Source organism: Lampetra planeri, chromosome 28, assembly GCF_965212315.1.
Source record: "Lampetra planeri chromosome 28, kcLamPlan1.2.h2, whole genome shotgun sequence".
In the NCBI taxonomy this organism is placed as follows: domain Eukaryota; kingdom Metazoa; phylum Chordata; class Hyperoartia; order Petromyzontiformes; family Petromyzontidae; genus Lampetra; species Lampetra planeri.
In genome coordinates, this window is record NC_136134.1 from 2,657,660 (window position 1) to 2,683,240 (window position 25,581).

The 25,581-nt window shown below is 40.0% G+C and overlaps 1 long non-coding RNA gene across 1 annotated transcript; it reads right to left on the reverse strand.

Moving 5' to 3' along the window:
* On the reverse strand, positions 1–24,513 carry LOC144728321 (uncharacterized). The gene is made up of 13 exons (XR_013587508.1): positions 24,404–24,513; positions 24,035–24,116; positions 19,418–20,947; positions 18,735–18,839; positions 18,021–18,142; positions 16,654–16,712; positions 14,138–14,286; positions 13,050–13,112; positions 10,715–10,892; positions 8,966–9,121; positions 6,877–6,980; positions 1,711–1,769; positions 1–1,518 (listed from the first exon to the last, which is right to left on the reverse strand). It is a non-coding gene; the product is annotated as an uncharacterized LOC144728321 (long non-coding RNA).
* Between the last annotated feature and the right edge of the window lie 1,068 nt (positions 24,514–25,581).

Here is a 25,581-nt window from a genome sequence, read left to right on the forward strand (position 1 = left end):
AATAATTGACTCTTTATGATTCACGTAAATATAACATTGAAAAAAAAATACGACGTAAACTCTGTGAATTGGTTAAAGTGTAAATCTTGTTGTCAGAAATGTGCAGCCATTCTAAATTATGTTTTAAAATCATCAATGTGACAAGTGAAAAATAACCACTTCAGTGCATATCATGTCTTTAATGTAAATAATCTCTCCCGTGTAAACCAATCAATGTTTAGTTAATAAATTGCCACCATTTACCACCGACATTTCACAGTACAGGGACTCCTCTGCTTAAGAACATTCAATTTACGAACTTTCAGAGATACGAAAGAACCAAAGAGTATGGATTCCTACAGTCACAAAAGCTTCAAATCAAGAACGAACAAACCTGTCCACATGTGCATTTGCCTGTTTGGACAGAGGGTAGTAAGTTCAACCGCAGCGCAATAGATGGCTGTGGTGGCATCTACATCTGCAGAACATGAATAACCAGTGGCATCTGCATCTACAGAAGATTATGCAACTTTTAAAGCCATTCCCCGTGTTTAGTGTACACGCTGTACAGCACGTTTGGAATCGACAGGAGTAAAGTTGGACTCATGAACAAAGTGACTTACGAACAGACCTCTGGAGTCACGTAGAAGGGAAATAATAAAATAATACAAATAAAACATAATACAATACAATTCTCACGACGTTTCGGCCACAACGCAATAAGCCGTCCTCAGGTGAAGAACAGGTCTGTCGGAAAGACAGCTGCCTTTCTGCTTGCGTTGTGGCCGAAACGTCGTGAGAATTGTATTTTATTATGTTTAATTTTTATTATTTTATTATTTCCCTTCTACGCGACTTTACCGAAAGAACAAGAAGATGAATCCCTGCAGTCACGAAAGCTTTAAATCGAAATTTAGACCTCTGGAGCCTAACTCGTTCATAAGTAGAGGAGTCCATGTACTTTAAGGGGGGCACTTTTATGGAATGTGAATGACATTTGGGGAATGTTTCTTCGTTTTGTAGTCTCTTCACAGCACAATTATTGATTTGTTCTCGCGGTATCTGTCCTTTATGCTATCGAACGTAATCGCCTTTCCAAATCGATGGAACACAGCCGTCAGTGTTTGATTGTTCATTTACATTTCAAGCAACGATGGTCAAGACACCGAACTCTAAAGACATGTTTCTAAATGTGGAGGGAAAAACCGGAGGAACCAGGAGAAAAATCCACGCGACCACGGGGAGAGAGACATGCAAACTCCAAATATTCAGCAGGCGTCAGGGTTGGAATAAAATCAATGACCTCTTGTATACCAGGCGAGGTAGTTAACATCTTGCCACCGGGGCGCACCCAATATCACCCTGAATGTGCCCGATCTCGTCCGATCTCTGAAGCTAAGTAGGAACGAGCCTGGTTAGTAATTGGATGGGAGAGATGTTTGTTGTGATTTGTCCTGAGAGCCACAAAAGTATTTTGCGATCCACGTATTGCCCACAGCTCTTTTAAAGTATGGTTATCTCAGGTCTTTGGAATGTTATCTGCAAAATAACAAAAATCACAACACGTGTTAAAAAGACTATACTACTATGTCTACAATTTAAATGTAGAGTACTGGGTTAATATAGTCAGTAAAGTAGATTTATATAGAACACAAGTAAATTACTTTATCTAGTTTTCTTGTACGAAACCAACTCCTGGGTTCAACAGGTAATTAACACTGCTTAACTTACCACTTCTTGGGTGACATTTTCAAGGGTGGGTTTAAAGACTCCAGGTGGAATGACGTCTTCTGCATTACAACACCACCAGAAAATCAATATTAATAACATTCCATAGTATATATGACACTGATCGATGTTCAGCCAACATCGAACAAATACGGTTACTGCATCGAGCGCTTTCAAATGCGCTTCTGCGGCCGTCTAGAACGCTCTTCCTTCCGCTATTAGGAAGCCACTGGAGCTATGCATTTTTCATGTAGATTGAAAATTCATTTCTTTAGAACTGCTTTTTGATTTTAGTTTTTAGCCCCCCTCCGATTAGCACGGTTGGCTACATACAGTGCGAAATAAGTTTAACATACATACCATCGTGGAGGGCAATTCAGTGGGCCAAGTTAATATTTAATACATACACACATAACTTAGTCCCACACCTATACAAAGTGTTTATGTTGGACCGATATCCTCGAATCTTAAGATACCCACAACACTAAAGTATTGAGTACACAAAACTTGAATGGGTCTCATTCATTCTCCGGTAAATCACCTCGAATTCCAACGCTTCAAAGACACCCATGGTTACTCTCCTATCTAAATCACAAGCTGACTCTTTCATTGCATATCGACAGAAAATACAGGGCAGTACTCTATGCAGTGTTGTTTAGCTCTGTTTCCCAACGCGTAAAATAATCGAAACAATATGCATTGCATTTGGTACTTGATGGACAAAGTGAAGCGGAATGTATTGCCTTAATCACATAGTGATTGTACATTAAAAAGGAGTTGTGTTTTTTGTACAATCTATACGGTGCATCTGGCAGTGTTATTGAATCGGATGCACACGATCGATTGTCTGGATTATTGCCACGCTGGTAGACCAAACGCTGTTCGTCGACCTCCCTGGTCGGAGCAGCGAGCCATCGGAGAATGTCCGATCTCCTCGACGTACGGCCCCAACGAAAAATTTCTGTGCACCTTTGACAACTTGCTGCTGCCCTGCAATAAGTTTGCCATTTCTGCAGCGAACCATATGACGGGAGAAGAACCTCACTTGCAACCCCTGTACGCGAGGATATTAATGCACGCGACTCTGTTAAGGTAGCTATACAAAACAAATTGCATCTTTGTGTCAATGCAATGCTGGACAAAGGCCTCCATGTGATTGGGGGTCGTTCGAACATACTTCTCCATGGTGGTCATTGTGGGTCCACCAAAGGGGGTGGGGGTGTCAGGCCGGTTCAGATATAACTAACCGATAATGTTAGCTATGGCCGGGAAACAAACTCGGGTAACCTGATTCATATCAACATGAAACAATACATGTACTGGGACATGCACAGTGAATGTACCTCGAATAGCATTTCCCTCCACTTCAGGAAGGGCAATGACTATTAACAGTAAAGATTATATGTGGACTTCATCTGTTGCTGGACTTTATCACGCAAATGACTGCCTTATAAAATGCAGTGTAAAAAGACTGTCAGTGTCATTCGTTTTACAATGCATGGCTATGGCCTTGAACTCCACCTGGATATAAACTTGAGAACAAGTGTGAACGCTGAATGCTGGAGAAACAACATTAGCGTGCCACACAACAAAAGGGTTGCGTGTCGAAGAGCTACTGAACCCATTTGCGAGCAATGGTTAGCCTTTCACTTTTCCACGCGCATTTTTTACAAATAAACAACCCATGCAGATGTTTTTTGAGGTTGTGACCGCATTTTTGTTCGGCATGATGTTATCAAGAACTTAACTAAGTAGCTCCCCGGAATGTGGGCCAAAAATATCGTAAGGTAAAACGCTTTCTGAAGGAGTATCGACACGCCCCACCAAACGAGACCCGAAAACGCATCGGAGGGCTCCACAACACGACGTCATGAACCCACGCAGTTTCATTATCCATGACGAAGTGCGTCTTTAAGTGTGCTAGAGCTAAATTTTGCCACATTTAATGTGAGGAGTAACTGTCTATGCGATGGTCACCGTAGCATTGTAAATTCGTGGTTTCTGTGATGTTGACTTGAAACCACAATGTATTTGTGTACAGTTTCACACGTAGGCTTTCGCAACCAATATCATCCATAATACATGGTTTTTGGGGTTAGATGGCGTAAATATGAATGTGACGTTAAACCCGCCACCACCAAATCTGGCTGCCGCCTGATGAGGCCGGTTGTAATTACTGGCGAAACGTCGTACACTCAGATTGTAAATGCTGTGGATTTGCTCTCCAACACCGGTGTTGCTGTACTAGTAACGAATTGGCCAAGTTCTGTTTACGTGACAAATCTTACTAATTGGCTGTGTCGGGTGGTGGCGGGTTTAACGACACATTTATATTTACGCCATCTAACACAAAAAAAAATTATATTTGTGCACACTTGAAACTACGAATTTGCTATGGATATTATTAAATACTATTTTAGACACTTAGAAGGGCAAAGAATTTGCATATATTATTGTATATACAAAATAAAGCTTTACGTGTGCAAATGCATTCTCTTACAGCAGAATATTAGCCTAATAAACTGGTATATACACGTTATTATTTGTTTCTTTAAGATTGGTATATACACGAATGCATGGCCAATACAATGCAATAAGGTTTACAACCTTTCAGATCATGTAAGAAATAAGGCATTGCATAGGGGCTCTACAAAGGACGTGTATTTACAAATTGATTCAGTCTGTGAGTTCCAATCAACAACTGCAGCGCATGAGAGGTATGCACAATAAGGATACGTGGGTCAGCTTGCCTTTAAAAATAATGTTTAGTCACCCAAGGCGAAATATATGTTCCGAAATATTGTCATAGCAGAGTAGGCTATTCTGTGCAGAAAGCGTGCCTGTGATCAAACCACCCGGAGTGTGCCTGTCTTGCCGGATCTTGGAAGCTAAGCAGGCCTGAGCCTGGAGACAGTAATTACAGACTGCTGCAGGGCTACGTTGTGGGCAGTACAGGATAGTGCAGCAAACGTCATTGTCGTGTAATTATACTGCAATGTGCTCCCACGTCTATGCTCGTCAAACCCAAGAATGGAATAATAACCCTCAGGATCCAAACGGCACGGAGAGGCGATCGACAGCAGGGATGGACATACACCTCTACAGAAACAGCTTGCATGTAAAACATGTACGGTACGCTATACTACAACTTTTTACCTATATCCATGCATCACGTATTTCATTGTGCCTGACTGTTGGTTGTAGCTTTCAAGTAAAAAAAAAGCAGTTTATTCTTCCAATCATACTAAAATCAATGACACAATTTTTTGCACGCACATATTTCGCGGACCCAGAGCTCAATGTCCCACCCGTATGTTATGTTATTAAAATTAGCCTTAATAACATACCCAGCGTTGCAGAGAGAGAGAAAAAATTACGTGGCACGAGTGAATATAAGAAGTTTAATGGCTGCCACTTCAACCATTGTGGCTTCAATGCAACTGCATGGCGATCCCCTGCCAGTTGGATGGGCGCTAAGAACATCTGTCGTGGCCATTAAAACAACTCAGCAGGTACTAAAGGTGGGACATACTGCATGTAAATGTTGTGTACCCCCTCTGGGGAACGAACACTGAGTTTAATCCATAGATGTGAGCTTGAGGCCCAAGGGACAGCTTTTGATATCTATGGGAAATAAGGAGCATAAACCGTCACGCGAACTCCGGTCATCCTCGCAGAAGATTTTGGCTGGCCATCGAACAAAGACGGTCACCGCATCGCGCCTTTTCAGATGCGCTTCTGGGGTCGTCTGGATCGCTCTTCCTTCCGATACTAGGAAGCCACTGGAGCTATGCACTTTTCAATCGAGATTGAAAACTCATTTCTTTAGAACTACTTTTTCTGTTTGTTTTCCTTGCCGATTGGCACGGTTGGCTATGTACGGTGCGAGATAAGTTCAACATATATATACATACGAACAAGGTAGGACGTCTTCCTCTGCATCATTAAGTTAAGCATAACTGAGCTATGTAAAGGGTAGAGGTGCAGCCCTGCTATTTTTTGCTCATGCCACTTCTAGTGGAAAGGCCTACACCAAAGACAGCTCTTGAGTGTCCCCCCAGATAACACATTCTTGCGAAGGGAGCTGGTAGGAACGTCGGGTTGCTCGGTCAATGGCCAGGGTCAACGGCGGCGTGGTGTATTCCGCAAATATGCCCGACTGTGAGGGCGGGCACAAGCCGGCGTGAGTAGGTTAAACGTTGAGTTTTATAAGGGCACCACGGGGTGATGAGCCCCTCCCCACCCAGCCCCACCCCTCCCCACCCAGCCCCACCCCTCCCCACCCAGCCCCTCCCCACCCTCCCCTCCCCACCCAGCCCCTCTACACCCTCCCCTCCCCACTCAGCCCCTCCCTGCACGACGGACACAATAATCCCATGTGGGCTGGTGTAACCAGGAGGTTCCTACCAATAATATTTAGCATAATCTTCTAAGCTGGCCAGACATCTTGGAAAAAGTGTGACTACCCACACTTTAATCCACCACACACTGCTGATTGACCATATGCAATTCATAATAAACCCTTATTTATACGATTAGCATCTTTCGTGTGCAAAGTAGTAGCGTTACGTGTACCTTTACATTTTTGTTACGATTGTTCTAAATCGTAATAAATTTACAGGAAGAAAGAGTCGCTTTCTTGAGAACTGTTACTGATTCACCAGCAAGTGTACCCTTAGCTCATACATGCTAACCATCCGTCTGTAAATGAGATATGCAGTATTTTTTTTTTAACTAAGAGAACATTAATTGTAAGTAAAAAAAAAGCCAAAATATGTTCTGAATGGATATGTCGGTGCGCTATGACACGTTGCCAATTATCTGAAGTCTCTTTGTGACGAAGCTGCCAGCACGTGGAGCCAAACGTCACAGACATCATGCCGAACAATACCACAAAACGCAATCCGAGGGCTCTCGCCCAGTTGCAAATAAAAGCAACTGAACCGATGTGATAGATGTCATGTATGTATGTAGAACTTCTTTCGCACCACACGTAGCCAACCGTGCTAATCCACGAAGACTTGCAAAGTTACCAGCATCAGGCAGATGTAGAAACGAGTGTACAGCACACACACACACATTAAATATGAAACAATACGATCACCTCCTGATCACATTCAGTCACGCTAACAGGTGTGATGGCAGGGAAGGTCCCATCATACCACATACCTATTTTGTCTGAGGAGGGATCGTAGAGTGGGTTGTCGTGGGAACCTGGCGAGTCATCATTTTCTCCTTTCCAATGTTCATCAGCGTATTCGTAGTTTCTGACGCTGTCAAAAAATATAAAGCGGCGGAGTATTACAAACACACTCGCTATGAACGAAGTTAAACAACACAATTAATTGCAGAGGCAACGATGACGTACTTTTAGCACAATTGAACTGAGCGTTATTTTCAAAATACGGCTAAACACCAGACATGTGACCACATTTTATAAGTAAATCTCTGCTTGTTGTTGTGTTTATTTTGTTGTCCTTCACCCCCACCTCCGATGAACACGGTTGGCTACGTACGGTGAAAAGGACGTTCAACATACATACATACATAGAGACGACTAAGTGTCACACCCGTTGTCATCGTAATGCATCGCACAAGAGAACACGTAGGTGTTTGTATTAATTCACAAATGAGGAAGGGAACAGCAGAAGAAGATGTAAGTGTCACTACATTGAACATTTGTCCGATGATATAAAACTCACCAAGGGTAGCAATGTAAAATGTGATTTTACATATAAATTAGGAAGAAGCAAAATCATATTCCCCATTGTAAAATATACATTTTGATAAAATTATTTAGTAAATTAACAATTACAGCTACATATAAATTAAACAAATACATATTCCTGTTATATTTAATCACTTTTGTTTTTGCCTCATGAAACAGAATGAATCACTACCCACGTGGGTTGCTTGAATACGATGAGGAAATGGGTAATCTAATGGGGAGGTCTCGTGAGAAATGCGTCGCTTTTGACAACACTTTAGGCATTCAGAATTATAGGCCATGAGGTCTTGAATGGCACCAGAAAATGATGTCATGGAAACAATGTATATCTTGTTTCTTTTTTTTGTGTAGTGTTTATTGAAAATAACACAGTATATTTGAACTATGCCAAAGTTAAACATGCCTCTCTTCAGAATAGCACGTTTTGTATTGAATAATATATCGATATATAGACATTCATGTTCTAGCTTGGCACTTGTTTTCGTAGGGAAGACTCTTTTCATGATATTCCCTCAAGCATGTTAAAGAAATTATATTTCCCTTTTTTAAAAAAAATGTACATGACTGTGCTGGTGAATAACACCTATAAACATTATTTTTAACTTTCAGCCCAATGTAAATTGCATTAGCAAGTGTTCAAAGTTCTATTACGTTGTAGAACTCATTGCGCCACTAAACGTGAACAGGAATATTGGCGTACAAAGTTCCAATATGATGCCTAATCATGCTTCAAGAATTGTGGCAATGCTCAAAAGAGCCCAATGTATGGCATATACCTGATTAGGGCCTTGCACTATAACATTGATGTTTATTGGTTGTCAGTCGTGCAAGTAATCTAATCTCTATCAATGGGCGATTGGCACGACTGACTGCAGAACGATTTGTAGGGCCATCATAAACAAATGCACCAAGGTTAACAATGCTTGTAAAACACCACACGCACCACTGACCCTTTGTGCTAACCGCGAGAACGCCGTGGCACTCAACACATTCAACATCACAAACAATCTAGTCACATGGATATGTTTGAAATATCTGTGTCAGTGTATTTGTTGCTATGGAGGCCATTTGGACATTATGTGCAGAATGTATTTGTGTTTTTTTTTATCGCAGGGCTTAATCTATTTAGCTGAATATGTTATGCTGTCGGTGGTAGGCACGCGACTTGAAGCCACAGCCATAGCGAGATGTATTATAATCATCAATATGGTGTGCCGGGAGTGGAAACTTTTCTTAGACATTGCTGACCTGGACATACCAAGCCGAATTATGTCCTAGTTATATGTATGGACCACGTAGCAAATACAAAATGTTTTGCTTTTTAAACCGATGAGCGTGGTCATCCCATAACCCAGTGTTCTTCAATGCCAAGGCCCGCGGGCCACTGGTGCCATTGGTTGACTTCACTGCTGCCCCATGACGTGCGGTGTGGCGGCCCTCACATTGGTGATATCTCGTCAGTGAAAGTGGCCACCCTCTGAGAAGTAGTGAAGAACACTGCTCTAGCCAGTGCTGGCGTTCGTTTCTTACCTGGCTTTAAAAGCTTTTTTTTTCTTGCTTCTCTTGATCATCACCACAGTCAAAATAATGGTGGCCATGAGCAACACGACGAGTGGTACGGTGATCCCAGCAACCAGACCGGCGTCAATTTTTTCACAATTTTTACCAATGTAAAAATCTCGGCAACTGAAATAAAAACAATTCTCCTTGTTAAAAATGTATGCAAAATTAATTCACATTTTAAACATTTGACTTATAATAATAATCATGGCATATGGTGAACCTGAGGAATACAACTGCCCTTGAAATAGCGTTATAGCTGTTGGCAGTGCAGCAGACATCTCAAGAAGAACAGAGGGACTCCCAAACGATCTCTTGGTTTTAAAGCATTTGCACGCATAAAGATAGTGGTGGTTTTCCCCTCAAACATGCAGTGAGGTGGTACTAATCTAATGTTTATAGCCTTTATCTCGTTGTGGAAATTCGACAATCCTTCCAGGGGTGAGTCACTCCATAGAAGAACCACTGCCTACTTCCCACAGAGTGCAAATCTTATTGACACCACGGACAGAAGGATTATAAATTCACAGCCTTCTGATTGTAAGCTGCGTGCTCTGACCACTTTGTCACGCAAACACAAATAAACATTATAATTCGTAAGTTACGCTGTGAGCTACACCGGGGCTGTGTGGCTGTTTTGTCATTGTTGAATTTTGTTTGAGGAATGTATTGCAGCATTCCCTATCGAAGTTGATCAACTTTCTCAAAAGTGTTTACAAAATTAAGTGCGTTAAATTTTTATTCTGAAATAACATTGAACATTACTAAAATAACAGTGACATGATCGGGCCAAATAACTAGAATTCATGTCTCTAAAATGATGCCTATGGCCTATGAATACAAAAAACATCATACTTGACCACATTTGGTGGTAATTGCCATGACTATCAAGATGAGCAGAGATAATTACAAAACAATTACCAGCCAACTGTATGAGAACAAGTATTTGTAAAACAAAAGTAACACACAACAGCAATCTTAACGAAATAGGTCAAAATATAACACTAGGATTTTTTGTCCTGCAGGAGGAGGGCTTTGTCTGTGCTTCGCGCTCAGCCCGTCGTCCCTACTGATGTCCTCTTCCCCCCCCCACCCCCACGTGTGCAGATACTACTGCGTTGTACCTCAAAGTTCATTAGACATTTATTTTATTGCATTCTACATCCATGACCGCAACTATCAAAACTCTAAATAAATGCTCAATAGATGGAAAATATATATCTGCATAATGGATGAAACAATAATTTAGATTGATCATATTGGTCGTGGGTCGTGGGATTAGTCAGTCTCCAAACCAAAACGACCAGTCAGGCTGAAACATGTCTGAAAAGTGTGGGGGGGGGGGGGGGACAGATGTTGGCATATATGCCTACAAAATAAAACTGGACTCTTTTGTATGTACGGTGTGTATGCCAACATCTGTGGGTGGGGGTCCACTTTCGACTGAGGCCTTCAGAACGGTTCCCTTATAATTTAGTTGACTGACCAAACGGAACGCCGGACTTTTATACTAGATTATAGGGAAAGAAATGCAGCTGATTGACAACATTAATAACAGTTGCAACCAAGAGGGTGAATACATAGAGGCTAACCGTATCTCATTTGATCAAAGACCATAGCAATCCACTCAAATTGACTGATTAGATTAGCAATTAAAATGTATACAGTATTCTCACAATACGCACGTGGTAATTGTGAACTTCATGTGTGTGTACTTACTAGCATACTGAAGTATATGGCTTCTCTTTAGTGATCGTGCATTGTCCACCATTTTGGCAGAATAATGTGCTGTAGTTCGCGTGACACTCAGTTATACAAATGTAACTTCCATTGGTGGACAATGCTTCAAAACGTATATTGCTTGAGATATTCAAGTTGATACAAATGTCACTTGGCTCTGGAGACGACGAATATTTTAGCATGCTTTTAATATAAAGTACACTTTTTTAGTAATCCAATATGTATTTTACAACTGCACGAGTTCACTACGATTAACAACATTTGAATAACAAAATTACAAAAACCAAGATGTCATTGTCTATAAACAATACGAATGCATATATTAAAGTAGTATTTTCAATCCTTTCAATAAATGTTCTAGTCTGCAAGAGACAACATTGTCAACAATCCACCCACCCCTGTTGATAGTAGGGTCATGCGCTCTTAAGTCAGGTCCACACCAGAGCCATTAGTCACGCAATCAAAATGCTCAAAAATTCACGCAACTAAATTGCCTACTTATATTTCAACGTCTCAAGTTATAGAGATTTAGTTTGTGGCATATGTGTTGCTATACATTTTAAAAAAATATCTTAGTTACTTTTGCCACAATGTACAGTAATTCCTTGTTTTAACGGTAAATGCGTTGCTGAAAATTCGCATTAAGTGAAAACTCATTCATCTACGACTTGTATTTAGTTTAGCTTAAATTCTCGACAACATATTAAGTATTTAATATATTGTGGATAATTGAGGATAAATTGAAAATCAAGGATTCCCATTCATGACCCAGCATTCCCATTAATTACCCAGCATTCCCATTCATTTCCCAGAATTCCCATTCATTGCCCATCATTCCCATTCATTACCCAGCATTCCCATTCATTACCCGTCATTCCCATTCATTTACCAGAATTCCCATTCATTACCCAGCATTCCCATGCATTACCCAGCATTCCCATTCATTACCCAAAATTTCCAGCATTTCTGCCTGGGCAGCGGTCATTCTCTGTTGTTGTGTTGTCCGCTCTGCGGTTCACTACGACGTTCTCTGCGCTTTTCACGAACATTATCAACCCCCATCATCCATAAGAGGTTTTTTGGGTTAGATCGCGTAAATATGTATATGTGTCGTTAAACCCGCCACCACCCGACACGGCCAGTTACCCACATCGTTTCAAATGACGTTTCTTTACAGAAAGTGACGGTAAAAAAATAAATACGCAGCACAGTGCTGCATCCGTGCGTGACGTCAGTACAAAAGAGGCCCCCCCACCCCCTTCATTAATTTTCATGCCCGCGTGGAAATTTACACGAACGCACAAGAAGGTCACGTACTTCACATGCCGCACCCCTCCCCTCATTAATAATCATGAGCGGGTTATGTCACTCTACATGCCGCACCCCTCCACAATAACCATGAGGGGGTGACGTCACTCCACATGCCGCACCCCTCCTCAATAACCATCAGCATGTGACGTGACTCCACATGGGGCAACCCCCCCCCCCCCCTCATTAATAATCATGAGCTGAATAATTTTTTTTATTGAAGATTTTAGATTTACTGCAATATACACCCGTCCTTGGACGAGCAAAAAAGCCAGTTAGTAAGGTTTGTCACATAAATCGAGTATGCCAATTCGTTCTCGTACAGCACACCGGTGTGTTATTCTGTTTACGTGACACATCTTACTGATTGGCTGTGTCTGTAGGTGGCGGGTTTAACGACACATTTAGATATTTACGCGATCTAACCCAAAAAAACTTTATTATGGATGATATTGGTCGCGAAAGCCTACGTGTTAAACTAACCTCCATCATGTCTCCAAAGCGTAAGAGTGGTGAAAGTGTTGAGGGTGCTAGTAAGAAGAGGCACACTATTACGATGGAAACTAAAGTGGACATTATAAAGCGTTGTGAACTAGTTGCATCTATATCATGTGATGTTCATATGATGAACAATACTCACACCTGTCAACCCTTTATCAGTGCCTACCTTATTACAGACCAACTTAGACCTTATGCGTTACCCCGTGCCCTTATAAATTTCAACGTTCATCCTACAAAGTCCCATCACAAGGGAGAAACACAAACAAATAGAAAAGAACATTGCTGGTATTGAAACCTGAAAACTTAATTTGCTTGTACAAGAATATGGGTAAACCGAATTGGTTGACATGTATGAATACTGTACACACTTGTGCATTCGCGAAATGCCAAAGTACCATTTTTATTTGACCGATAATTCAATTTGTAATGTTCATTACGTTAATGAATGCAAATACTGTATGCCTAATAACTACAATGAATAATTTTCGCCAAACAAAACACTTACCAATGTCGTCTCCGTCTATTATTGTGGTATTCTCCGCATTCAATATAAATCCAATGCAGTTGGCTGTGTATTACAACAAACAACATGAGAAACTGGATCACTCATCCGATGTATTTAGCAATTTAATAGGTATGCATTCTACGAGCATTACATATACTCTTTGGTTCTTTCGGTAAAGTCACAAATTACTGGATACAGTAATTTTGCTGTGACGGTTCCACCTGAAGACGCAAGCTCGTGTTGCCTCCAAAACGTCGTGATTTAATTTAGTTGTTTTTTCATTTAATTTTTTACCTACGTGACTTTACGGAAAAAACCAAAAAGTATGAATTCTTGCAGTCACGAAAACTGCAAATCTAAAATCACATCGGTAGAAAAAAATAAATCACGACGTTTCGATCGCAACACAAGCAACCGTCATCAGGTGAGAAAGAACTGCTGCAACAAGAGGTTATATAAGGTAGCAGGAAAGCTGCTGATGCAGGCTGCTTATAAAGCAGCGGTCCCCAACCTTTTTGGCACCAGGGACCGGTTTTGCGGAAGAAAATTTTTTTCACGGACTGGTGAGGGGGGGGGTTCATCATTGGGTCTTTTCCCCTTCTCAAAGAAGTTCTCCAGCAACGTTTGTTTTTTACTTATTCTGGCTACTAGGGGTCAGCTTGTGGGCTTACCAATACTGTGCAAGAGACAAGTGCGCAGTGCGGGAAATAGGCGCGGACGGAAGTGGTAAATAAAATAATGGGCAGGCCACGCGGGGACTCACCGCTAGCCTCCTGCTGCTGTGCGGCCCAGTTCCTAACAGGCCACGGACCGGTACCAGTCCGCCCTTATACAACTCAACGTTTAACCTACTCACGCCGGCTTGTGCCCGCCCTCACAGTTGGCCATATTTGCGGAATACACCACGCCGCCGTTGACCCTGGCCATTGACCGAGCAACCCAACGTTCCTACCAGCTCCCTCCGCAGAATTGTGTTTAATTTGGCCTTCAGTGGGGAGTCCACATTTTGAACCCGGACCTTGGCAATGCTGAAATACGCCTTAGCCTCATGGATTAGTTTGTGCGTTTTAGATGTATTTATTACGTACCTCTTTCAGTCGTGCTTGTATTGCTGATACAGTTTTGTTCACTTAATAATTTTTTGATTTCAAGGTCCACGTTGTTTAATGTTTCAATGACATCCACATCATTACTATACTGAAATAGCACTGTGTGGTTCACAAATACACTTCCCGGTCTGTTAACATTAATTATGGACAAAATGCACACGTGACACAATTAATAACTCATCATCACACATTCCCGAAAGATGTTGTATATAAAATACAGCACAGTCCTTGTCAGCCCATACAGAAGAGAATTATGTTTTTTACTCAGTTTTGTTTAAAATCTATCATCCAGACCGTGAATATGTATTGCGGCATATTTTTAGAATGCATTCAGGAATATGTTACAAACACGACCACTGCATCACGTGCTTTCAAATGCGCTTTTGTGGCTGTCTGGAATGCTCTTTTTCCGATATTTGGGAGCCACTGGAAGCTATACACTTTTAAATCGAGATTGCAAACGAATTTCTTGAGAACTGCTTTTCGTGTTTATTTTGTTGTCCTTCCCCCACACCTCCGATGAGCACGGTTGGCTACATACGTTGCAAAAGAAGATCAAGGTATGATAATTGTTTTTTTACCCTTTTATCTGGCAACAAAACTGACACCTTTTTTACAAGGAGTCATGTTTGCATTGACCACAATACCTGCAGTCGGAATGCAAACAAAAACACAACTCTGATAATGTATGCACTGTCCATGAAATTGATTGGTCCACACCTGAGACAGCTTTCCTTAGAGCCTAGTCTCACATGGTGTTGGACCAGATGACGCGAAAAGGCGCACAACTCAAAGATAATGCACCATCAGAGTATGAGAGCTCGGGGTAAGCATTTACACCATTGGAACCTCCTTTGCCAGTAGCAACATATGATAATTGAAATTGATATGTGTTTTTTGTTTGCATTCCGACTGCAGGTATTGTGGTCAATGCAAACATGACGCCTTTTAAAAAAAGGTGTCAGTTTTGTTGCCAGATAAAAGGGTATAAAACCAATTATCATATTTTGCTACTGGCAAAGGAGGTTCCAATGAAGATCAACGTAATACTGTGCATATATGTTGATATACAGATACCAAAACATCTCATGTGGCAAGACACGACTGCTTTGTATGTACAATATTTGCATGCAATGTGTTTGAAGAATTCTCTGTTTGGCACATTTATACCTCCATGTGTATCATGAGGGTATAGACGTAACGACAACGACACCCGAAAGATGTGTGAGTGCTTGTTGGCGTGATACACCGCCTAGAACCGTGTCCCCTTGATTTAGGATCAGTTCACTGCACAACACGGGGCATTTAGAGGGACTACATCCTCTATAAAAAGCATTGTAACTCCACAGCAGAGTGGATGAATGTTGGGGTTATGTGAAAAGATTCAAGTATTTGTAAAAAAAACCTGAAAAACCGGAGTGATCTTTAGCAGCAAATAACAGAAGCGTTTGAAATAATCAAAGGTGACAAGCCGGACAATATGGTCTCCCTCAAATCTCGCTATGGTGTACGCAGCCATTGCCTTGACAGACACGTGGAAGTTCATATAGATGAAACACGTATAAATATTTGTTCTGAATGGGAAAGATTAGTTAAGGTGAATGTATGCCAATGCAGTGTTTTGACACTCTTAGGTTTTTTCGGTAAAGTCACGTAGGTAAAAAATTAAATTAAAAGTTAATAAAAGTAATAATGGAAATAAAATAAAATAATAAATCACGACGTTTCGGAGGCAACACAAGTCTCCGTCATCAGGTGGGACCGTCACAGCTAAAATTACTGCATCAAGTGAGGAAAATTCCATAAGACCAGCCCTTAAATACAAGTTAAGGGGGGAGGGGCTTATCTGAATGTGGTAACCAGGGAATGGAACGTGAGGGTGGTGGGCGGGGCTACAAGAGAAATTGGTCAACGTCGACCTGTGCAAGACAACAATCGGTGTACCTCGACCTAAACCGATGTTGGTTGAATCCAAATACAAAAAAGCAGTACTGTTAAACGCTGGGGATGTTAACACTCGGTAAAGTAAAAAAGTACCTGTCAGATAAGATGGTACAAATATGTGTAGTTAAATCTTTTTTACATGGTTGATAACATTTTTCCAATGATTACTCAGTTGTAGCCCCGCACACCACCCCCACGTTCCATTCCCTGGTTACCACATTCAGATAAGCCCCTCCCCCCTTAATTTGTATTTAAGGGCTGGTCTTTTGGAATTTTCCTCACTTGATGCAGTAATTTTAGCTATGACGGTCCTACCTGATGACGGAGACTTGTGTTGCCTCCGAAACGTCGTGATTTTTTATTTAATTTTATTTCCATTATTACTTTTATTAACTTTTAATTTTATTTTTTACCTACGTGACTTTACCGAAAAAACCTAAGAGTATGAATCCTTGCAGTCACGAAAGCTTCAAATCTAGAAGTGTTTCGACAATTACTGTGAAGATAAGCAAATGCTGAATATGTATACGTATTAAAAAATAAAAATGTACCTTATATCTAGAACTTTGATGTCTTTATATCCAATAATTTCCTTGTAGATGGGCTCCATCTAAAATATAAAACAACAATACAGATCTCAGTCGTAACAATTAAACTCATACTCTTTGGTTCTTTCGGTAAAGTCACGTAATTAGAAATAAAATAAACTAAAACAAATCACGACGTTTCGATCGCAACACAAGCGGTCGTCATCAGGCAAAGGAGTCAGCCTCTAAAGGCAAACTGTTTATAAGGGTTTGGGGATGGGAGTAGCCCAAGTGTAAAAGCAACACCAGAAGGCGGTGCACGAGTGCCAATGCAGCAACAATGCCAAACGCTGGGGATGCGGGGGGAAATTAACTTGGAAAAATAGACTAGTATCCGGCAGATATGATGTAACAACCATAAACAGTTAAGGTTTTACCTGGTTAATAACATCCTTCCAATGATTGCTCAATCACAGCACAGCACCACTCCCCAAAAATACGATAAAAACACCCCACTGAAAATGTAATTCAGTGTTTTTTTTTCTGACTGCTTTCCAAATCAACTCACGTCATATATCCTTATTGTTAATATATTTCCACGATAATTATTTTACCAAATTGTAGGAAATATTTCAAGTTATCTTAGGGCGAAGGAAGACCTCTTAAATGTCAAAAAGGTCTTGATTTAAAGCTTTCGTGACTGCAGGAATTCATACTCTTTGGGTCTTTCACCTGACGACGATTGCCTGTGTTGGATCGAAACGTTGTGATCTATTGTTTTTCTATCTACGTGCCTTTTTCCGAAAGACCCAAAGAGTATGTCAAAAATGTGTTATTTTTGTTGTATCAAACATGATATCATAAACACACAAAGCATAACAAATTATTTATATTTTCCTATGGAAGCACATGCTGCACCTTCCACTGTGACTAACTGATAGTACACCCAAGGAAAGCATTTCGTACCAGACAGGATTTCATCTTTCATTTAGGGACTTTTCTTAAGTTTTGTCAAGAAACATGTGGTCAGGTGCATGAAATAAACAAATTAAGTGAAAAATATATTTAGATTCCTATCTAAATCAGAATTAAGGTAGTCGATGCAACTGGCCAATGGTGCTTAAGTACCATATATCATGAAGTTAAAAACTGAGGGTAAATAAATGCAAAGTGTTTTATATTAAATATGCTTAGATTCATTATAAGAGCACTGGTTTTCTCCCACATACAAAACAATACAAAAATACGTTCACTTATCAACATTTTTTTCAGTACAACCTCACAAGGCTCAGTGATAATTTTTTGCAAAAAATGTAGCTATTGAATCACTTAAATCGTGCATGTTCTTTAAATAGTACATCAAATATTAAACATTTACATGTCATACTTACCAAATGTTTAAATAATTCTACAAATTCTTTATATTCGGATGAATCTTGATTACCATATTGGGATGTATAATTAAAATTAATTATTTGTACGTTGACTTTTGCTGTTTTGAAAGTGGTAATATCTGTAATAAACAAATCACATGTGATGTATGCAATACATGAGAAAGTAAACAGACCCTACGTTTTAGCTAACAACTCTTCAGCAGTCATTTAGGCTTCTGGACTACAGTCTTATAAATAACAATCCCTAATAGAGGTTTTTTTGGGTTATATATTTTTTTGGGTCTAACCCAAAAAACTCTTATGGATGATATTGGTCGCGAAAGGCTACGTGTTAAACTAAATAACAATCCCGTTTGCACTGTTCACATCAACATGTAGTCATTCATAATTAAATGCAGCACTTGAAGCACACGCAAATTCTATTTCAAAGGCTCTACATATTCTGTGATAATAAAAAACACAGAATCAGAAATGACCGGATTAGCTGTCTTTCCTCACAATTATACAAAAATTGAACTGCTAAAGTGTGATATTGGTCTGTGTTATTACAAGTGGGTCACTTCATGCAGCCACCCTTTATTCCAGTTAATAATTAAACATCAGGAATAATTACAAAACAAAACATTACTGTAACACAAGTGCTTCCTGACAATTACTGTAAGTTGTTTGGAAATTGTTTCATTTTCTGCATCACTAAAATTATTTACTTACTTGGTTGAATGTTCTCACAATATTTTCCAGCAAATGGGGCTTGACATTGACAAGTGTTAGTCATACATTCTGGTATTCCTCCATTTGTACATTCTATGCACAGGTCTGGAAAAAAAAATTCTCATAGATAAGTGAGTTCAAACCATTGTCACTTCTTTAATGACACATTTAAATGCGGCATTTATAATATATGTAAATAATTGCAATGGTATGTAGTGATTGCCGTATAAACGAAATAGTTTAAACATATCTTAAAATATATAAATCAATGCTTTTGCAACAATCAAGCAGTTGAGAATACAGTTGATTTATGCAAAATTATTTTTGTTGTTACTTTGAAATGCAATTTCTTTCAGCCTCTCTGCTGCTCTGCTGTGATGAATTGACGCTTTTACTTACTTGAAATGTTACGATCGCAGTGAATTACCATCTTTATCAATATATTTGAAAATCGTTCACATATAAAGTGGCCGCATTTTTTACAAAAGCAACTTAACCTCACTTTGGTTATTAGCAGCCATGCGTTTTTTAAAAAACTAATTTAATACAGTCTGTGAGTTATGCCACAGGCTGGATGGGACAAAATGTAAAGGCAATTTGGTTTCTGAAGCAGAAACTCTTGCAAATGTGTGGTGGAATGAGGCCAGAGGAATTAACATTGTCAAATAAGATATTGCATTTACCTGTGGTTGGTTTTGTAGATGTATGCGTGGTGGCGCCAGTCGTTTTAGTAGAAGGGACTGTCGGTGGGGGCGTACTTAGTGCATTTGTTGGGGATGTTGTATGTGTGAGGGAGGAGGCATTTGTCGCCGCTGATTGTGCCGTGTTTGCTGATGGTGAAGTGTTTGGGCCTGCTGGACCTACAGGCGGAGTGGCCCCTGACAGTGGTGATGTAGGTGACGCGTAATCAGTAGTGGCTGTGTTTACTGATGATGATGATTCTGAAGCATTTGGATCTGATGCACTTACAGATTCAGTGGGATCTGAGAGTGGTGATGTAGCTGAAACGTAATCAGTAGTGGCTGTGTTTACTGATGATGATGATTCTGAAGCATTTGGATCTGATGCACTTACAGATCCAGTGGGATCTGATAGTGGCGATGTAGCTGAAACGTAATCAGTAGTGGCTGTGTTTACTGATGGTGATGATTCTGAAGCATTTGGATCTGATGCACTTACAGATTCAGTGGAATCTGATAGTGGCGATGTAGCTGAAACGTAATCAGTAGTGGCTGTGTTTGCAGATGGTGATGATTCTGAAGCATTTGGATCTGATGCACTCACAGATTCAGTGGAATCTGATAGTGGTGATGTAGCTGAAACGTAATCAGTAGTGGCTGTGTTTGCAGATGGTGATGATTCTGAAGCATTTGGATCTGATGCACTCACAGATCCAGTGGAATCTGATAGTGGTGATGTAGCTGAAACGTAATCAGTAGTGGCTGTGTTTGCAGATGGTGATGATTCTGAAGCATTTGGATCTGATGCACTCACAGATTCAGTGAAATCTGATAGTGGCGATGTAGCTGAAACGTAATCAGTAGTGGCTGTGTTTGCAAATGGTGATGATTCTGAAGCATTTGGATCTGATGCACTTACAGATCCAGTGGGATCTGATAGTGGTGATGTAGCTGAAACGTAATCAGTAGTGGCTGTGTTTGCAGATGGTGATGATTCTGAAGCATTTGGATCTGATGCACTCACAGATTCAGTGGAATCTGATAGTGGTGATGTAGCTGAAACGTAATCAGTAGTGGCTGTGTTTGCAGATGGTGATGATTCTGAAGCATTTGGATCTGATGCACTCACAGATCCAGTGAAATCTGATAGTGGTGATGTAGCTGAAACGTAATCAGTAGTGGCTGTGTTTGCAGATGGTGATGATTCTGAAGCATTTGGATCTGATGCACTCACAGATTCAGTGAAATCTGATAGTGGCGATGTAGCTGAAACGTAATCAGTAGTGGCTGTGTTTGCAGATGGTGATGATTCTGAAGCAGTTAATGGTGTGCTTTCTGTTGGTGATGCGCTGACATCTAACGTAGTTTCTGATCCAATGTCAGGTGATGTTGAGGAAAACGATTGGAAGTCTGATGTGAATGCAGTACTGTCTGAGATAGCATCTGATGATGAAGAGCCTTCTGTTGATGATGCGTCTGTGGGATATGTCTCGTCTGTTGTGTCTTCAGTAGCTTCGGGCAGTGCTGGTGTGCCTGTTGAATAAGAACATGGATAAATTAAGTAATCTTGTGTAAGTAATCATATTCGCACTATTTGGTAAGCTTTCAGATGGGCTTCTCAAAATCTACCATTTAGAAAAATAAATGAACAGAAACAATGTTTTATAACCCACTGCCGGAATAAAACCTTTACATGACATGTAAGTCACGTAGGAAAAAATAAAATAAAATACATTAAAAAAGTAAACAACTAAATTAAAATAATTTAGTTGTTTTCTTTTTAATTTATTTTAAATTAAATGATTTTTTTTCACGTTGACTTTACCGAAAATCCCAAAGAGTATGGATCCTTGCAGTCACGAACACTTCAAATCTAGAATGACATGTAAGGTCGTGGAGATGACCTGAGTTGAATTCCTGCCTATGCCTCACTTCAGTGGTGAGTGACATATTGACTCATCCTGGGCCTCTATTTCACCAACCCGCATTGACCAGCGTGGTGAAGTATGGTAAAACTCAATGTAAAAAAAAAATCCCCATTGACTGGCACGGGAATTTGGAGGTTTACTCAATGAAGCAGTGGATTTACAAAGGGCTGTAGATTATGATGAGTCACACAAATAAATAACATGACGAAAGCAATGAACGGACCCATTCTCATCAGGGCAACATGTAATAAGAGAGGCAATTCTCATATTAAACAACTTTGATAGAGCAGAGAGTTATATACTAAGTCCTTTGAAATTGACTGCTTTGAAATGTACTTATATTTGAAAGTCTTCTAAATAATTCACACCTTAAAAGATAGCCAGGTACAGATTACAAATAGATGCAAATAACAATTATTTGGCAGTTCGTGATGTGACAGCAGGTACTTAAAGCCCAAAAACACTGAATTTCTAAGTAAACTACCTGATGAAACTCAAAACCATGCTGATTTATGTTGATGTTAAATTCAGTAATGAAAAGTCTTTTCATTAGCACATATAAATAATATTACTGTAAACATGACAACCTAGTCGGATGGTGGAGGGTTAACGACCAGAATTTAGCCTTTTGGCCCTACCCCTAAAACAAATATGGATCGTTGTATTTTCTACAAAAAACCCTACGTTTTACGTTTTGCGGTCAACGATTGTTCTTAAATTTAATTAAAATCTAGCCCCAAAGCAGTAATCAAAATTACCAAAAATGTATACCAATATCTATTCAACATTTTCACGAGTAATAATTTTCAGTCGTTATCAATCCACTGCTGAATGGAGGCCTCACCATACCGTGTCCGTCGTTTGACAATACTTTACCAAGTTGATCAATTATGTGGTTTGGTCCAGGACCGGTTCAAATGGAGTTTACTGTGGCTGGGAATTGAACTCAGTAAACCAGGTTTATGACGCAGTGCACTAACCACTGCACTGCTGCTCCACCATATAAAACTATTTGAGTGATCAAGGGTAATGATCTTTTTTTGCAAGCCAGTATATTTAATTTAACAGTGGAAACCATTGAGCTCCTCATCATTTACAAGATGCTCTTGGCCAGATTGCAGAAATATGTAAATGTTAAACCAGCAGACAGAACTAATTCATCTGGCACACCATTTCAAAAACTAACTTTAGTCATCGTAAACAAATATAGGGCGTTAAAATAAAATAAACGAACATGGGAGAAATGCGCCTCTGATTATCGTGGTTGGCTACGTACGGTGCGAAAAAAGTTCAACATACGTACAAATGGTATGTAGTATTGTCTTATAAACTGTTATAATATTATTTTAAAACAAAGTATACATTAATGAAATGATGCATGTGGCAAAAGGGAGACATTTTGAATCAGGTATACTAATAACCACGTAAACCTTTTCTGTATAATAGTTACATGTACAGGCTAAATAAACTGCTCCAGAGTTTACTGTCGAGGAAATGGCAGTTGTTAACAGTGATATAATTGCAGACAAGCTAAGACATAACACAACAGCTGTCTCAAACTGTACTACTGTTGCACGATAGACAATACGGCTGGGAGAGTCCTCCGGGATTGATATATATGCAGTTCGTACGATTTCCACACAGCACGATCCCCACACCTCCCATTATCACCGTTGGCTACGTACGGTGCAAAATAAGTTTAGCATACATACATGGTGCTTCTTATATGGGCAAATCCCATGTTAACATTTTCATTCATTCTAATGGAATTCTAACAGGTAAGATTCCACCAATGGAAGATTCCACCGATATAGAACATTTCTGATCATGGCGGTGAGCTTTCTGTCCGTGATGCTCTGAGAGAAATTGATAATAATTCTGATGCCGATGCAGTTCTTACTCCCTGTGGCCGTTACCCATATAATATAATTTAGTGGTGATTTCTGTGATAGAGTGTCGGACAGCTGGAATCGGTGTCAATATCAGTGAGTCGGTATTGCCCACAATCACCAGTTAAATGTGTTACATAAGCATCGACCGTGAATAATAAATGGAAATTCCACTCGGCTGCTGCTGTCCCCACCCAAAACCTGTCCACAATTCCACGATTCTAATCTAATTTTTTATCTAGAGAGCGCCTTCACTCGAGGCACTTTACATCGTTTTTTTTAAAACGATGACCATGACAGAATTATGTAGATGCTAGGGGCTTACAAGGGCTTGAGGAATGAGTGGCCGTGATAGAGAGGGTGTTAAGGGATCACGAAAGAGTAGGGGAGGGACGGGAAGGAGTGCAGGGGAGAGGAAGCGAAAGGGCGACGGAGAAGGAGGTGAGGCTTTAAGAGAGGGACGGAAGGAGGTTAAGGAGGGAGGACTGCTCATTGTGCAGGGGAAGTTTATTCCAGTGGAGGGATGCAACAGACGGAGAAGGACCGAAAACGGGATTGTGCACAGGGAGATGGATGGACAGAAAGAGAGCCAGAGAGAAGATTGGGAATAAAGAGGATGAGAAGGGTCAAGATTACACCAATCATTCACGAACGGCATCCATTTTCAGAATTAATTTGTGACTCCAGGCTAGAAATTGTGAAAATCACCCAGCGCTAATAGACATGTTCTGAATAACATTGCACTTAAAAAAGCAGACTGAAACTTTAAACAAACATTGCCTACAGCTAATGTTGAAACTCACTGGTTTGAGTTTTAGATTTCATGACATATGCAGTCAGGATGAGGATGGCGATCATTGCCCATTGGTTCTTCATGTTTGATGCCTGAAAGTGAGAAAAGTCCCGTTAAACTAGTCCACACACACAAAAAAACATTTTAAAATAATAGCATATGATAAAGTACAATCGTATAACACCGAGAAACAACCACATAATGTTAACCATTTTGTATTATGAAATAATCACAAGAAGGAGAAAATGCTTAGAACATTTAATTTCGAATTGCTTTTTTTACATTTGCACCTAACTGAGCTAAACAAACTATAATGCAAAACTGCACAATATAATACAATGTTCGAGAACAAGAGAATAAACCCCCATTGTCGCCTTACCAAGAATGAGTTTTTTTTTACTTTACAATTAAAGTCGTATTAACGTTACATAGCTTCTTTGCCTGTACCCTTAAAAAAACGTTTACCATTCCACAGGCAAGTAAAATGTTCTTACATTGTCAAATTCCAACTGGCTTTATATAGCCTGCCCACCAACCACGTGTGTTGATGACGTTGTGCTGCAGTGCAAGGTTCATCTTTAAAAAGCAGTAAATTATGCGCAAAGCCTTTCCTGCATCTGTCTTCACTTGCTTTTCAACACAACACTAAAATGTAGTTTTTTATATATAGGATGGCAATCATGGTCATAATAAGCTATACTCTCAACTAAAATAAATCCCAAAAATATTTAGTGCGTAACACATTTGTCTCTCATGCCCGAATTTGTTAAACACGAGATGTTAAGTCTCGTGATGGCAAAATGTTGTTCATCTTTATCAATGCAGTACTGTGCTCTCAATTGAAATATGTATTAAAGTAATGGGTTTGGTAATACACCGTCTTACAAGAGCGCATTTGTAAATGCTCTGCTACTCATTTTTATTGGTTTTGAATTTTCAAGGTTTTTTTTGCAAAAGAGTACAATAAGACATTGAGTTTAAAGTAGTGCTTTGAGATGCTTTATTAGATTTACGTAATGAATGAAAATCCTTAACATCAAAAAGTCAATTACTGATATGGGGACACTCAGTTGGTGGTTACACACCTTTTGGCTGTACCAAGCTTTGTGAATAATCATTACCACACGGTCTTCTGCAGGGGCTGAAAAACCATCCTTGGCAGGTAGATGAATCTGATTACTATTGTAACACTTGTAAGCTATTTAGCATTTTCTTGAGTTGGTGTCCTGAGTGGTGAGCTAGCAAGTTCAGGGCTGCACCCTTACATTTTATTTGCGATTACATAATAGAAATATACTCTGTAAATATGTACAAATTATACCTATGGCAAATCTATTAATGAAGCGTAATTGTTAACATTCACATAAAGAGTATTGTGAATACGGTATTTGTCTCAAAACGACTCTTTCGTAAAATACTGTTGCTGTGCTCGGGCGCCACGGTGGCGAGATGTTCACTAACTTGCCTGGTACACAGGAGGTCGTGGGTTCGATCCAGCCCCTGATGCCTGCTGTATATTTGGAGTTTGTGTGTCTCTTCCCGTGGTCGCAGATAATT